The sequence below is a fragment of the Citrus clementina genome, unplaced genomic scaffold (genome assembly GCF_000493195.1).
Source record: "Citrus clementina cultivar Clemenules unplaced genomic scaffold, Citrus_clementina_v1.0 scaffold_5, whole genome shotgun sequence".
NCBI lineage: Eukaryota > Viridiplantae > Streptophyta > Magnoliopsida > Sapindales > Rutaceae > Citrus > Citrus x clementina.
The window spans coordinates 23,080,714-23,095,154 of NW_006262201.1; the positions used below are offsets into that span (position 1 = coordinate 23,080,714).

At 34.0% G+C, this 14,441-nt stretch overlaps 1 pseudogene; it reads right to left on the bottom strand.

Moving 5' to 3' along the window:
* Window positions 1-2,481: 2,481 nt before the first annotated feature.
* LOC18041798 lies at window positions 2,482-14,149 on the bottom strand (annotated as a pseudogene).
* Window positions 14,150-14,441: the final 292 nt, after the last annotated feature.

Genomic DNA, 14,441 nt, shown 5'->3' on the forward strand with positions numbered 1-14,441 from the left:
ACTAGCTCTCTTAAATTGTACGGCTTAAAAGCATGTTAGTATGAAAAAATGAACACGTCTGTACCAAAAAAGGACTATATATACTATTTATTTTATATATACATACGTGCGCGCGCTCGCATATATATATATATATATATATCATTTTAATATATTCCATTACTTTAATAATCAATTTAAAATAGTTTGTGATATTTTCAGCTATTTATTTATCTACTTTTAGTTAGTTATTTACACCGAATGAAGTGATAGGGTCCAAATTTTAGTATCCTTCTCAATTGTTTGGGGTTAGTAAATACTAATTAGCTTATTCGTCCCGCACAGCCGCGTAAATGCTGTTAGATTTCGGAGAGATGCTGAGGATGGTACAAGATTTATCAAATTGTGGCGACATTTTTATACCTTTAGAATTTCAAGATTTTGAAGAAATAAATGGAATCTGTTTTCCATAAGTGCTCCACTATCCACCAGGAGGAATTCTAAAATACATTACAGATTAGTAATTTTTCAGAATAAATAAACACATGTTATAACATTATCTACTTATCGTATGATTGATATGATACTTCTGATATATTTTAAAATTTTTAATGCACCAAAGTTCATTTTTAGCTTTTAAGGTTTTTATGTGTGAGCCTCTCAGCACGTTACCCAACCTCCGCACGTGAAAATATTTCTATGTACGGTTACAAGCTTTTCCAGATTGTGAGTATTCCGAAGCAATCCAACTTGAAAAACAGCTGGTTCGTAGAAAATGACAGTTTACGAAGCTGGCCCTGCTGCCATACATATGATGAAGAAGACCATTTTGCTTTATGTCAATTCCTCCAAGTTGAAATCTTTCTCGGTCTGGGACACTTCCAACACATAAAGTACTACTAGGCTAGATGATTTTAAAAAATGTCAAGGTCCTTTATCAAATTTCATTTGCATTCAAGACCAATCCCCTTTGATGAAAATCAATAATTAAAGGCTTTCCAATGAGAAATTATTACGTCTTCAAATCTCAAAAAACGCCAGAATATTAATTCGCTACATATAATCAAGATATCTCATTGAGACGCATTAATAAAAAATGTCAAAATGCATAGAAAGAGCAGACACACGGATGATGAATTTACTCATCTTTAGTAGTATTTGAACTTGAGAGACAGAATGAAGTACATGTCAAGAATATCATAAAGATGGAAACCGGAAGTCCTCCGCACATAAACTTTGAAGAAACTGGAAAACGACTTTATTCCAGATAATGCACACCAGAGTGACCAAAATTCTCTTCAGTAACTATAGAGAAAATATTATTTTGCATGCATTTCACGTAACTGGATCAAACTACTCCCCTGTTGGTTTATCAGACCACATTTTTATGGTGCAATATAAACCATCTTTTCAAAACACTTCTACAATGTGAGAAACAAATGATTTTTATATAGTTGTTCATAGCTAACTTTTGATGGTTTAATGATCTGTAGATTTTGTTTTATGTTATTCAAGGAAAGATATTGGATTGTTCCTAAGAGTTCATAGGCAGGGGCATATATGCATGATTTGATATAATTCTTGCAATTTCTAAGTACTTGCTCTTTCCATCCCTTCTAAGTTTTGAAAGAAAGGTCGAAATAAACAGAGAAACAGGACAAACAGAAGAAGACTGAATTAACAGATTAGCAAAGATGGCAACTAACAAATGGAAAAGTTCTCTTGTCATCAAACTATAGCAAACAGATGACACCATTACCATATATCTTAATGAGTAGATTGATTCTAAACATAAATGTTAGGATACATTTGGTTGTTTAATAGTTTGAAATAAGGAGGATGAGATGGTTTCCACATAAAAGTGCTGGCCCTTTCAATGACATTTTCAAGGAATTATAAAATTCAAAATTAAAAAAAAAATAGCACATTATAAAGCCACACCGTCAAAAAAATAAATAAATAAATAAGTGAAGATCAAACTAAGTCACTAAGACCTTTAATGATATAAAATAAGCATATAAATCTCAGAACAAAACATTAAAACTCATTCTAAAAGTAAAAATAAACTAGTGGTGTATTCCAAACAATTTAGATGAAGCGATAAAACAAGCCAAGAAATCAAATAAAATGAAATGAAATTGAATTACCTGGGACTTTGTTTTTCAAATTCACAACTCGCTTGTAATTAAAGTAAAATGCCAATGCCATTAGGACATATACATCATTGAATAAGATGAGGACCCCTCCAACAGCTGAAAGTAAAATTTTCATTCATTAGTTTCAATTAAAAGTAAAGCACACAGATTTGCAGGGAAGCAAGAGATTTAATAAATTTAACACCAGCAATTTAATTTGACAGGACTTCCATACAGTAATGAAGTCAAAAACTAATGATTAATGAATTTTTGTAATTGAATGAATAAGATTCTCTGATTTTGGATAATTGAATGAATAGGATTCTCTAACTCTTGTGAAAATATCAATTTTAAATAGGGTAGAGTTTCAAGAATTAAGCACATATGTATCCCAAGGCTGTTGATCATCTCTCTCTCCATAGTAGAAGTTTACTCTCAGAGGCGCGTTTAATTCTCCTTTAGTGAAAATCTTCGTCTTGGGACAACCAATTATAGATAAATCTTCCAAAGATGGGAATTTGAAGGTGTAATTGGCAGAGCAGAAACTTCTGAGACTATCAGCAGAAACTTGTGAGACTATCCAAATCATACAGATACAAAATCTTCAATTTGGTGAAAGCAATCTCTTCTTCAAAATTTTCTGCTCCATCTTCGTCATTTATCACCACCTCTCTCATTGCTCTACATCCATATACCAACATTGATAAGAGTCTCTGTAGAGTTTGGAGTGACAGATTCGATAATGATCAACTCCAAATACTCGCCAAGATCGCAAATCAAACAACCAAGATGCAAAAAGAATCAATCCAGAAAAAATCACAGAGAAACTTAAGAACCTAAAAGAATTAAAGAATTAGCGGCAAAGACAAAAGAATTAACGTGGTTCAGCTAGCTTTCACTAGCTTACATCCACAGGAAAAACCCGGATCAAGTTTATTGATTTTCAGAAGATGATTACAGAGAGTTTTAAGAGCTAATAACAGAGTATTTCTTGAAGCCTTCTCACGAATCTTCTAATCACTCAATAGCTCTCACGCACACGCCTCCTGTTGCACCAGAATCAGCTGTTTATAACAGCTTCTTCAACAAACCAAAATGAACCCAGAAACTCACGTGATTGGCATGCGTTATAACAGATTCATAACGACCCTGAGCGGCTTCTTCGAGCACGTGTTTCTCTCGTGCTTTACTTAAACACAAAACGACGCTCAACTAAGTCGTTCCAGAGACAAAACAAATTGCTCTTCAAAACGCAATCAGCAATTGTCGTATTGTAGTTTACTTAAGCTGCAAAACGCAAGTCCAACTTGTCGTTTCAAATATCTTGATTTGCTTCACAACACAACAGTCGCTCTAGACTTTTTGCTGTGGAGGAGGTTGCTAAGTTCCTTGCAACGAAGAACTAGAAGTTCTTTTAGGTTCCCAAAAGATACCGATTGAACAAAGGACTCCAATTTGGAGTCTTGTTTCCACAATTGCTTCAGACGATTAAGTTTGTGCAGATCTAAATGTTTTATCATTGTAAACTTCCTCACATGTTTCTTCAAGTATCCTCCATTCGAAAATACCTCTTCGCATGAACAACGACGCCGTATGAGAGTTTCCAGATTATGAAATCTCTCAAGTAAATCAAGTGGAAAACAAGTTGAGTCATCATCCACTGTTTGTAGTAGTTTAAGACTGCCAAAAAGGTGTTGTGGGAAATCGCTCTGCAAAGTCATCCTCGAGTCTTTTCCACTTAATGCCCGTTCCTCCTAAGTTGGGTAAGCTCTGATCATCATCAATCACGTAATAACTTATTAAGTCAATTCATATTCTCTCAAATAACTTTTAATAATCCAATCATACACAGTGACTTTAATATAAATGCATAATATTTTACAAAAAAGAAGAAAAAATCGAATTAGAGGTAAAAGTTATTCTACGATTTTATTTTTTATATATATCTTGCATGCTATTCCCAAGAGCAATCCCAAACGGCCCTTAAAGCAATTTTACAAAAGCGGCCGTTACATATATTGCCAACTTTGTTGGGAATGGCAATGGGGAGAGGAGGGGAAGAGACCGAACTCCCCGTACCCATTCATGATATTCTGCATATATCCTCGTCCTCTCCTCATTTCTCACAAAATTGCTTTAGGAAATCCCCCTCCCCTCCCCAAATAATAATAGGGGATCCTTGAAGGCCCTCGATCCTCGAATAACTGATACGTTTTTTGTTTTAAATTTTAATTTAATCATATTAAAATAAAAAATAAAAATAAAAATAAAGTTTGACGATATATCTTATATTAACATTAATCTATTACAAAAGTCACATTACAAAGTATAAATCACCATAATAATTATCTTCGGCAATCTTCAAAATCATATAATAAAAAAAAGAAATTACTTTTATATCAACAATGAGATAAATGAAATGAATATAGATACTTAATCAATATTTCTAATAAAAGTATTTACCTCTGCGTCTCCTACTCTTCTTGTTCTTCCTCGAGGAATGTGACAAATTGAGAGATAGCCTCAGATTTCAAATTTAAAACAATAAAAATGATATAAGTAATGTAAATTCTAATTAAAATAAACTCATACTGCCATTGTAAGCTTGTGGTCAACTTTGACAACATATTAAAGCCTCCAATGTGCTTGAATAAAGCGTGTTACGGTACTCTACCACTGGTGCTAAAAGCTAATTCAGAAGCAACATTTGTAATTAGAATTGCCAAAATATCTCTAGGTGCCAATATAGGATATCTATAGACATTTATTTTACACCAACTCAAATTATTAAAATCTTTCATCCGTGGCATAACTTTCTCATCCAAATATTAATGTAGTCAATTAAGCCTAAAGTTTAATAATATAATTATTTTAATTTTAATTTATTTATTTATTTATTTATATTAATATTTTATTATTTATTTACAAATAATTTTAAAAAAATTAAAATTAAATTAAAAAATTAGAAGAGAATAGGGATTCCGCCGTATCCCCGTCCTTTCTCTTAATAAGAAATTGGGTAAAAAAAACTATTTCCGTCCCTTTTTCAAATAAAAAATTAAGTAAAAAATTATGTACCCTCCTGAATTGGGAAAATCTCGAGGGTCATGTCCCCGCGGGAATATCTGCCATTCCTAAACTTTGTAACAGCCAGTTGCTTTTGTGACCGTTTATGTGACGGCTAGACTGCTCTCACTTATGTTACTAACCACGTGACGGTAGAGAGCCAATTGGCATTCCATTATTTTGATTGTAGAGTTATAAATTTGTTTCTAAATAGAAAACTATTTGCTGAAGTCAATATATTGAAAACCAAAGTCCCAAATTCTCTCTCGTGCGTACCTGGCCATCCTAAACCTTACTGGTAGCCGGAGAATGGCGTAAAACGGCAGCGATCTTCTTCTTCATCTTATTCTCTCTCTCATCGTTTCAGGTAAGCTTGTGATTATGAGTTTCTTCTCTTTCTTAGCTTGTAATTATAGGTTTTGATTTCTTTACTTCGTATTGTAACCATTAATGTCAATTTTTGTCCCGCCGGCAATATTTCTTGTTCCTAGAAGTTGAAGCCCTTCTGTTCTTGTTCCATTGGTGACTTTGCTCACTCAAATTAATTTTGTTCTGCGGAATTTACAAAGTTCAAATGGATTCATTTGAATTACTATTGAATTTAGCTTTAATTTCAACATCCATTCTAATGTTTTACAATCATGTATTTAGATTTACTTTAATTTTATGTTTAAAGCTTCTACAATGAATAGCGTAGCTTGGGCTTTAGTTTCATTTTCTAATTAACTTGTTTTAGTTTATCTTATATGCTCGCCAAGTGCTTGTTATATTGTCTGATAAGTTATATAACATTGCTGATTCTATATTAGTAATGTCATGTTCCATTTTCGGAAATTATAACACAAAAGTTTTTACAATGGCTTGCATCTACAAACTGAATTGACTTGTAGAGTAAGAGCTTGGATTAGTGTTATGTTCTTGAATAAATGAAAGTTCATATTGTGTAAGAGCATGTAGATATAAAGCATCACTACCATTTCTACAAACTGCTTTCATTCTGTTCAGATGCTCCTCTTGAACTTTGAAAGGTGCCTCATTCAAGTCCTAGCTATAACTACTAGCTCTGATTGCTTAAGTTCCTGTGCTAGCTGAAACAGATTTATTTAATTAATTAATTGTGTATGTACTAATTATATTGAAAGTATATGAAGAAATTGTTTAACATGAATGACTTCTAAATGACTTAAAAGCCTAAAGGATATGTCAAATAATGCTCATTTCACTTGAACGAGCCTAATACTTTTATGTCTATGATTGTCAATCTTGCTTAAGTGTTTCAGTTAAGTGGTTTACCTAACAGGGGAAAAAATTTAATGGAAAACTTTAGAGTTCGAACAGAAATATAGTTGACTGCAGATATAGTTATTTTACGGTACATAAATCATATTGTCCTATACTCAATGTCCTACGACCTATTTTATTTTATATGGTCATTCATTTTTGCGATGGTTTTTTGTGCTTATGAGTATGGAAATAGTGGGATTTGGTGTGGCAAACAAAAATATACATATAATCAAGTTTCTTAATCATGTATATTGGTTTTGGGTATGAATGTTTTCCTATTCTAGTTCTAGGCAAAGTTTCTTCATTTTGGTCTTCAGATTTCTAGTAGGTTAAGTTAAGCAACTATCATAACTAGCTAGCTAGTTATTGCCTGCCTTGTCGCCATTACCGACGCCATTACATTGCATGGCATAAGGAATAGTAACTAGGTGATTATTGGTGATTCGTTGAGTTTATTATTGGCCAAACAAACATATTGGCCTTTACCCACAACTTAGTTTGATTAGTTATTAGATAATAAAGAGCCTTAATCTATGCATTGCTTTATTATTTTTATTTGGTTTTTCTTTCAACAATATTGTTGATTTCTTATAAAAAATATTCATTGGTTTTTAAACACCTAATCATTGGCTACGATGAAGCTAATTAAAACTAAGGCTTTGGATCAATTTCTGTTAACAACATACAAATGTACTTACTGAGTATAAGATTGAAGACTTGAAAAGAGGAGAAAAGAGGAGAATGAATAAAATGAAAGAAATGATAAGATTACTTGGAAGAAGAAAAGCATTTTTAATGAACTAACGTATTGGGAGTTCAATTTGATTCATCATAATCTCGATGTCATGCACCGTTTTGATTTTTGTTATGAACTCAGATCAAAAGTTTAATGTGATCAAAATTTCTTAAAAATAGTGAAAACGACTCCTCCTAATAATATGGAAGATGGCTATAAAAGATAATTTCTTAAAAGTTTAATGTGATCAAATTTGCTTGTGAACGCAAGGGTTTTAGTTACACTGTCAACGCTGTCAATGTAGTGATACAATGAAGATGAAGTAAAGCATTAGTAGAATAATGAAGTTGACCAGTAACACAGTAAAGCAAATTTTATTCCAGAGCATGAAAACTTTTAAACAGTAACACAGCTCTTATTCCAGAGGCTGCACACGAGTGACCTCAATCTTCTTCAGAACTTTCAAATTTTATCAAGCAAAGCTTTCAAAATCCTTGCCTTCCTAAGTTAGGAAAGATAGATGTGGAGCAAACTATTTTTTATAGATATTTTCACTTTGGGCTGTCAGCCCGAGGAAGTACGGGGTTCTGAGTTATTCAACTGAAAATGTCGGCCAAGTTCTTGTGTTAGTTTTAGTATATTGTGTAAAAATGATACACTAACTTGAATTTATATGCTTTTATGACTATTTGATAATCAAATGGGTACATGACACGAAGAACTTTGAGTTTAAAAATCTGGCCCTGATGCCTGGTAGCCCTCCAACCTATGAAGCACTAGACGTTTTAATGAGAAAACGACAAGACCATTTATCAAATTTCTTGTGGATATAAATACATACACATAGACGAGACCAACCTCCTCAAAGGAGAATCAGAGTGATTACAAGACCTTGTGATGGTTGTCGAAACCAGTAAAAATAAATATCTACTCTAAATAAATTGTGTATAGTGATTGAGCAGGATCGTGTCCATAAAGATCGGTAATTATTTAAATCCTTTTTAAAATGTAAATTGCAAAATGGGGAGATTGTTGACAATAAAAAAAAATCAAATTAAAATAACAAGAATGCAAATTAAAATTGTAATTCAAATTGGAAAAAGTTCTGGTTGAAGGAATTAACTCAGCTTGATTCGACTACTGATCATTGATTCAAATATAAATTATTACTACTTATGAATAAATCGGTTATAGCTACTGAGACCCTCTAATAGCCAATCTCTCTTTAACTAATCGATAACCAAGGTACGACCGTTGGTTATTTCCCTAATCAATAGACAACCCTAGATACGATCAAAGGATTTAATCAATTGACAGCCTAAAAAACCAGAGAGACCCAAATCCTAATCAACAAACGCATACGATGGTTCATTTAAATTAGATTGTTTATTCTCATAACACAACTCACTGCTATGTTATTTGTCACAAATATTAAAATCTTCATACGATGAATCCTTTAATTGACAATAGATTAAGTTGATAATTAAATAGTGGCCAATTATCTAATTAACAAACATAATCATGACAATAATTCAGAGAATAAACAAATACCCAAAAAGTAATAAAATAATTAAAGCATAAGAAAGATCTCACAGTAGTTATGAATCAAAGCTTCATTAACTTTCAACCAGAATAATAGGTTTAGTTCTTCATAGAGAGAAGAGAAAAGTTTAGATCTAGGGTTTCTTTCTTTTAAAAAATCTCCTTTTTTCACAATAGATTCCTCCCTTAAATACTCTCTCTCTTCTCCTTTAGAGTTCTATTTAAAATAAAATACTAATATATGAAATATTAAATTTGTAATTACAAAAATAAACAAAAATACAAAACACGTTAAACTAAAAACTGTAGGTCCGTAGTTGACAGCACGCACCCACGCCTTATCAACAAAGTTCTTCTGACACTCATAATTTCTCTAAGAGAACAATCATCCTTAAACATCATATTGTAGCTCAATTTTATCACCAATCAATAGAATTGCACCTACAAAAGTAAAACACAAGTAAATCACTATTATTAAGTGCAAAACATCGATATTAAGGGAAGTAAACAATGCAAAACTAGTGCATAAATTGCACTCTAACATATACTCACTGTGACGAGTTGCACCAGAGTTTTTGCTGTGGAGGATGTTACCATGTGTAACAATTTCTTGCAACCGAAAGCTACAAGTTTTGTTAGGTTCCGAAAAGATACCGATGATGATGGCAATAGAATTAACAGACTTTGACAATGATATACTTTTAGAATTTCAAGATACTGAAAAATGGGGCCAAGTTTGGAGTCTTGTTTGCACAGCTGCTTCAGATGATAGTGCCGGTTCAGCTCTAATGTTTTTATCATTGCCAACTTCCCCACATGTTTCTCTAAGCATCCTTCCTCCGAAAATACCTCTTCGTTGAATGAAAAACAAACCAGTAAGAGTTTTTCAAGATTGTGAAATCTCTCCAGTACGTTCCAGATTGGAAAACAAGCTGAGTCATCTGCAGCAATCTCTAGTTCTCTAAGACTGCCAAAAAGGTGTTGTGGGAAATCGGCCTGCAAAATCATCTTCACATCTTTTCCACTTAGTGCTAGTTCCTTCAAGTTGGGTACGATCTGATCATCATTAATCATAATAACTAATGAGGTCAATTGATGATCTACGGTCACACGCAGTAACTTTATAGTATTTATTTTATATTATATTTTAAAAAAAAATGAATTATTGATAAAATTTATTTTGTATGTTAATTTTACAGGTAAAAAAAGAAATTAGGGAAAAATAGTTGATTTATATTGGCTCAAAATTATTTTATTGCACAATAATAAATTACTAATTTATTTTGCAAGTTCTTCTATATGGAAAGACTGAGGATTCTTTTATAAATGCTATACCTAAAAAAGTTCATATAATTATGAATCTACCATATTGATCCCTTAGTCTAGACTAGCAAAGATTATTGTATAATAAAAGTTTTTAATTTATTGAGTATTAAATGATTTTTTATATGTTAATTTTAGAGGTAAAAAAGAAATTAGGGAAAAAAGGTTGATTTCTACTGACTCGAAATTATTTTATTGCACAATAATAAATTACTAATTTATTTTGTAAATTCTTCTATATGGAAAGGCTCAAGATTCTTTTACAAATGCTATACCTAAAAAAGTTTATATAATTATTAATCTACCACATTGATCCCTTAGTCTAGACTAGCAAAGATTATTGTCTAATAAAAGTTTTCAATTTATTGAGCATTAATTTATCGATACTTTGTCATATTTTTCAAAGTTAAAAATAAGCTATAGATAAAAAATCTAGAAAATGGCTTCATACCTTTTCCAATGGCAATAGGGGCTGTTGTGCAGGAATACCAAGTTGATCATTCCCATTATTCTGCGATAAATCTGCAGCGAATATCTTTAATTTGTCACAACCATGCACTAAAAGAATTTCTAGTGCGGGCCATTCCGAAGTATGCATTCCAGGGTACAAACATCTAAGTTTTGGTAGATCTTGGAGCTTCAGAGTGGTGAGCTGTGGAAAGACAAAATAAGGGATCATTTGATCTGCTCTGTTTTCAGAAATGATCTCCTGTAAATTCTCACAGAAGTATATATCCAGGTGTTGGAGCTGCTTAAGGCTTTCGATCATAGACGCTGAAAATATGTATTTTAATTTATGACAACGCTGCACAATCAATCGTGTTAAATTTTGAAAGCGAGGAAACATGACCGGAAGATGATTGTAGTGCCAAATCTTGTCGACATTAATTTCAGATATCTCCAAAGCCTCCAAGTTAGGCAACGCAACCTAAAAAAAGAAGAATTTCTCGTTAGATCCAATATCCATATGGGAAGTACTTGTTGAAATTTTCTTCTTTGATTACAAATTAATGCAAGTCAGAATCAATTTCATACTACTTGTTAAGAGCTCAATTAGTGAGCGCGTGAGATTCTTTTTATCCTTTTTTCCATTTTCTTTCAATTCTTTAAATGATTTAATTATTTTCCACGTATAACATCAAAACAGAACGCATGATAGAATAAAATGTGTTATACATTAAAGAAAATGTTAGCCTACGCACCTTCTCGTTGAAAAGCAGAGTTGAAATATCCAAAGTGATTTCGCTGGAGCTATACATAGTCGTCGATTCCTCTTGCGACACTTGTCTGTTCGGTGATGCTGAAGGAGTCTTCACCTCATTGCGGCAAAAACTTGTAACCTCTGGAAGATTCCCCAGACTCAAAGATCTTAATTGAGCAAACTCTATCTTCTCAATTGCATTATCAACTTCTTCCCCAATTGCAAAAATCTCTTTCATCTTGCTGCAATTAATAACTGCAATTCTCTCAAGTCTTGGAAGGCATTTTGTAGTGGAGAGCCAAAAGATATTGCTCAACTTATTACAACTATAAGCTTCTATGGTTTTGAGTTTGTTGAAAGACTCTACTTTGAGCCGATCAATACATATCCTCTCCATGTTGATCAAATTGCGAATGGTAAGTGACTCCAAAAGAGGAAAGGCATCACAAGCGACCATCTCCCTTGAATCGACGATACAAAAGATGTCAGGATTATTTTGAACCAAGAGAAGCTTCAATTGTGAAAAGCCATCCGTGTCCAAATTGAAAAGAACATTCTCGATGCCTTGCAGCTTGTCCAACCATAAGTATTCAACGTTATTGATGCCCTGCAATTTCATGGAGAAAATGTCCATAAAATCAAGCTTGAGCTTCAATGCTCTTAAACTCTTGCGATCACGGTTGATTGAAAAGTGCGGCCGACTTTGGAACCATTTATGTCTAGCATACTTGTTGGGAGGCATGAATGACCCATTTCCAATAGATATTTTGAACCTTTCGAGCTTTCTGGCCAAAAAGCGTTCTGGTAAAATACTATCATTTTTAACGTCAATTTCTAGAGTGGTTAGCCTAGGTAAATGCATCAATTCGTCGAGGCTAGCATTACTTCTTTTGCTGTTGGCTCTTTCAACCTCCCATTCAATGAAGCAATTACCCATATACAGCTCTTCTAATCGACTTAAGCTTGATATGAGATTGGGCGCAATAACTTTTAGATCGAAACAATTGGTTAAATCTAACAATCTCAACTTATTCAATTGACCTAGTTCTTCTGGCAACTTCATAATATCAGACATCAAAAAGCTAAGGACTTCTAGATTCTTCAACTTCCCAATGATTGCTATGTCGCCCAACGCACTTTGATCCAGACATAGTGTGTGAAGATATGCTAGAAGATCAATTGAAGATGGAAAAGAAGAAAACTGCATTCGAGTAAAATCTAGAACTCTAAGCTTTTTCATCCCTACCAAAAAGTTCTCAGGAATATTGATTTCAAGAGAAAAATCTTTGAGAGAGATATATAAAAATTCAAGGTTTGGGCATTCTAATCGTCAGGAAATCACGATTACTATTATTTATAAAGAAGATAGCATGCAGTTTCGAAGTGGCATCTCATCTGGCCAGTCCCACACATCTCATTTCTCACCGAAAACACATGTTGGTGGCGGCATGCAATTGATATTGCGACATCGCGAACAACATCATGCATTGAAAATTCTTCATTGCTGTCACCCTCAAGCAACAAACAAGAGTCTCTAAGTTCATGGACCGATGCATATAATTTGTCTCGTGCATCTTCCATCTTATTGACTCCTTGAAATATACCCAAACCCATGGAGTACTTAAACAAGTCCAAAGTAAGGATACTGTTACCCATTAGACTGCAGAGCTGAAAAATGTTCTTGAGTTGCTCACCTTTTAAATGGTTGAAACTCAGCTCAATACTTGAATAAGTCTCTGCAGACACTCCTTCGAAGTTTACCATTGAAGGCGTTAGGAGTTCTCGCAAGGAATTCTTCCATTCATGCAGACTCTTGCTTCTCAGTGCCTTTGCCACTGTAATCAAGGCAATGGGCAAACCTCCACATGCCCTGGCGACGTCTATTGCTGTAGATTTCAACTCACGATTTTCAACATCATCACCGGCCATCATCTTAAACAATCTCCAGGCTTCTTCTTCATTTAAATTGTTAATCAAGAAGTTGTCTTTAGATCCCATTTTTAAGAGGACACTACGATCTCTTGCTGTCAGCAGTAGTTTGCATCCTTTATGATCTTCTCCAAAAGGAATTCCCACTGTCTCCAAATCAAGGTGTTTCCAGATGTTATCTAAAACCACAAGGATCTTCTTCTGATTTCTCAATCGCTCAAATAGTCTACTTGCTCTTCTAGATTCAACTTCCTCGTGCAACTCCAGGCCCAACTTCTCGGCAATTTCCTGTTGAATCTTTTTTATGTCTGGAGTTTGCGAAACCTCTGAAAAGACCACCATATCAAAGAGCTTGTCTTCCATAGCTTGCCTGGCGACCTTCTTCACCAGTGTCGTCTTTCCAATGCCGCCCATGCCGTACACCCCAACGACACTAACATTAACATCGATCAATGCTTTTTTTATAGCCTCCAAAGAAGAAAGTCTTGACTCGAAGGCCTCGTAGCCTTTGTGAGACTTGAGCCATATCTCCTCCGGAATGGTACGGTAGGAAATTCTATCATCAAATCTTGCAGCTTCTTCTCGGATTTTGACGAGTGCCTTCACCTCTGCCTCTGCTTTCTTGCTAAGCTGATAGCGAGTAATCCAATTAGGAAACAGCCCCATGAGACATCGTTCATTTGCTTTCTCTTCGTCTTGAATGAATTTGGCTGCCTGCTCAATGCTCTTGTTCGCATTAACCAGCCATTTCTCAACCTTCTCTTCAATCTTTTCACTTTTTCTTTCAGCCTCAGAAACTCTGCGCTGAATGCTTTCTCTTTCATCCTTGAGCCTATCGAGTTCTGCCTTGAGATTCTCAAAGTTGGCATCGGAGTTATACCAGTAACTAAATTCGCGTTGTGCGTGAGGAGACAAGCAGTTTACAACTGGAACAATGCTTTTCAAAATGTCCATTTGTTTTTTTTTTTTGGGGGGGTGGGGGGTGAGTGAACGAAATAGAAATAGAACAGGGTCAACGACCGCGCAATTAATAATCAAGTAGAAGCAAAACAAGGCAAAATGGAGAAAAGAAATTATATTTGTACAAAACAAGGGGAAAATCAGTGTAACAGAAGAGAATCAAAGTGTTTTTGAGATCAGAAAATTGAATCAAGAAAAGGGTTGCTTGATCCAATGAAAATGCAAAGAGGGAACAAACATAAATAAGAAAACGGCTAGCAGGAGCAGTGACCACGATAAACAGAAG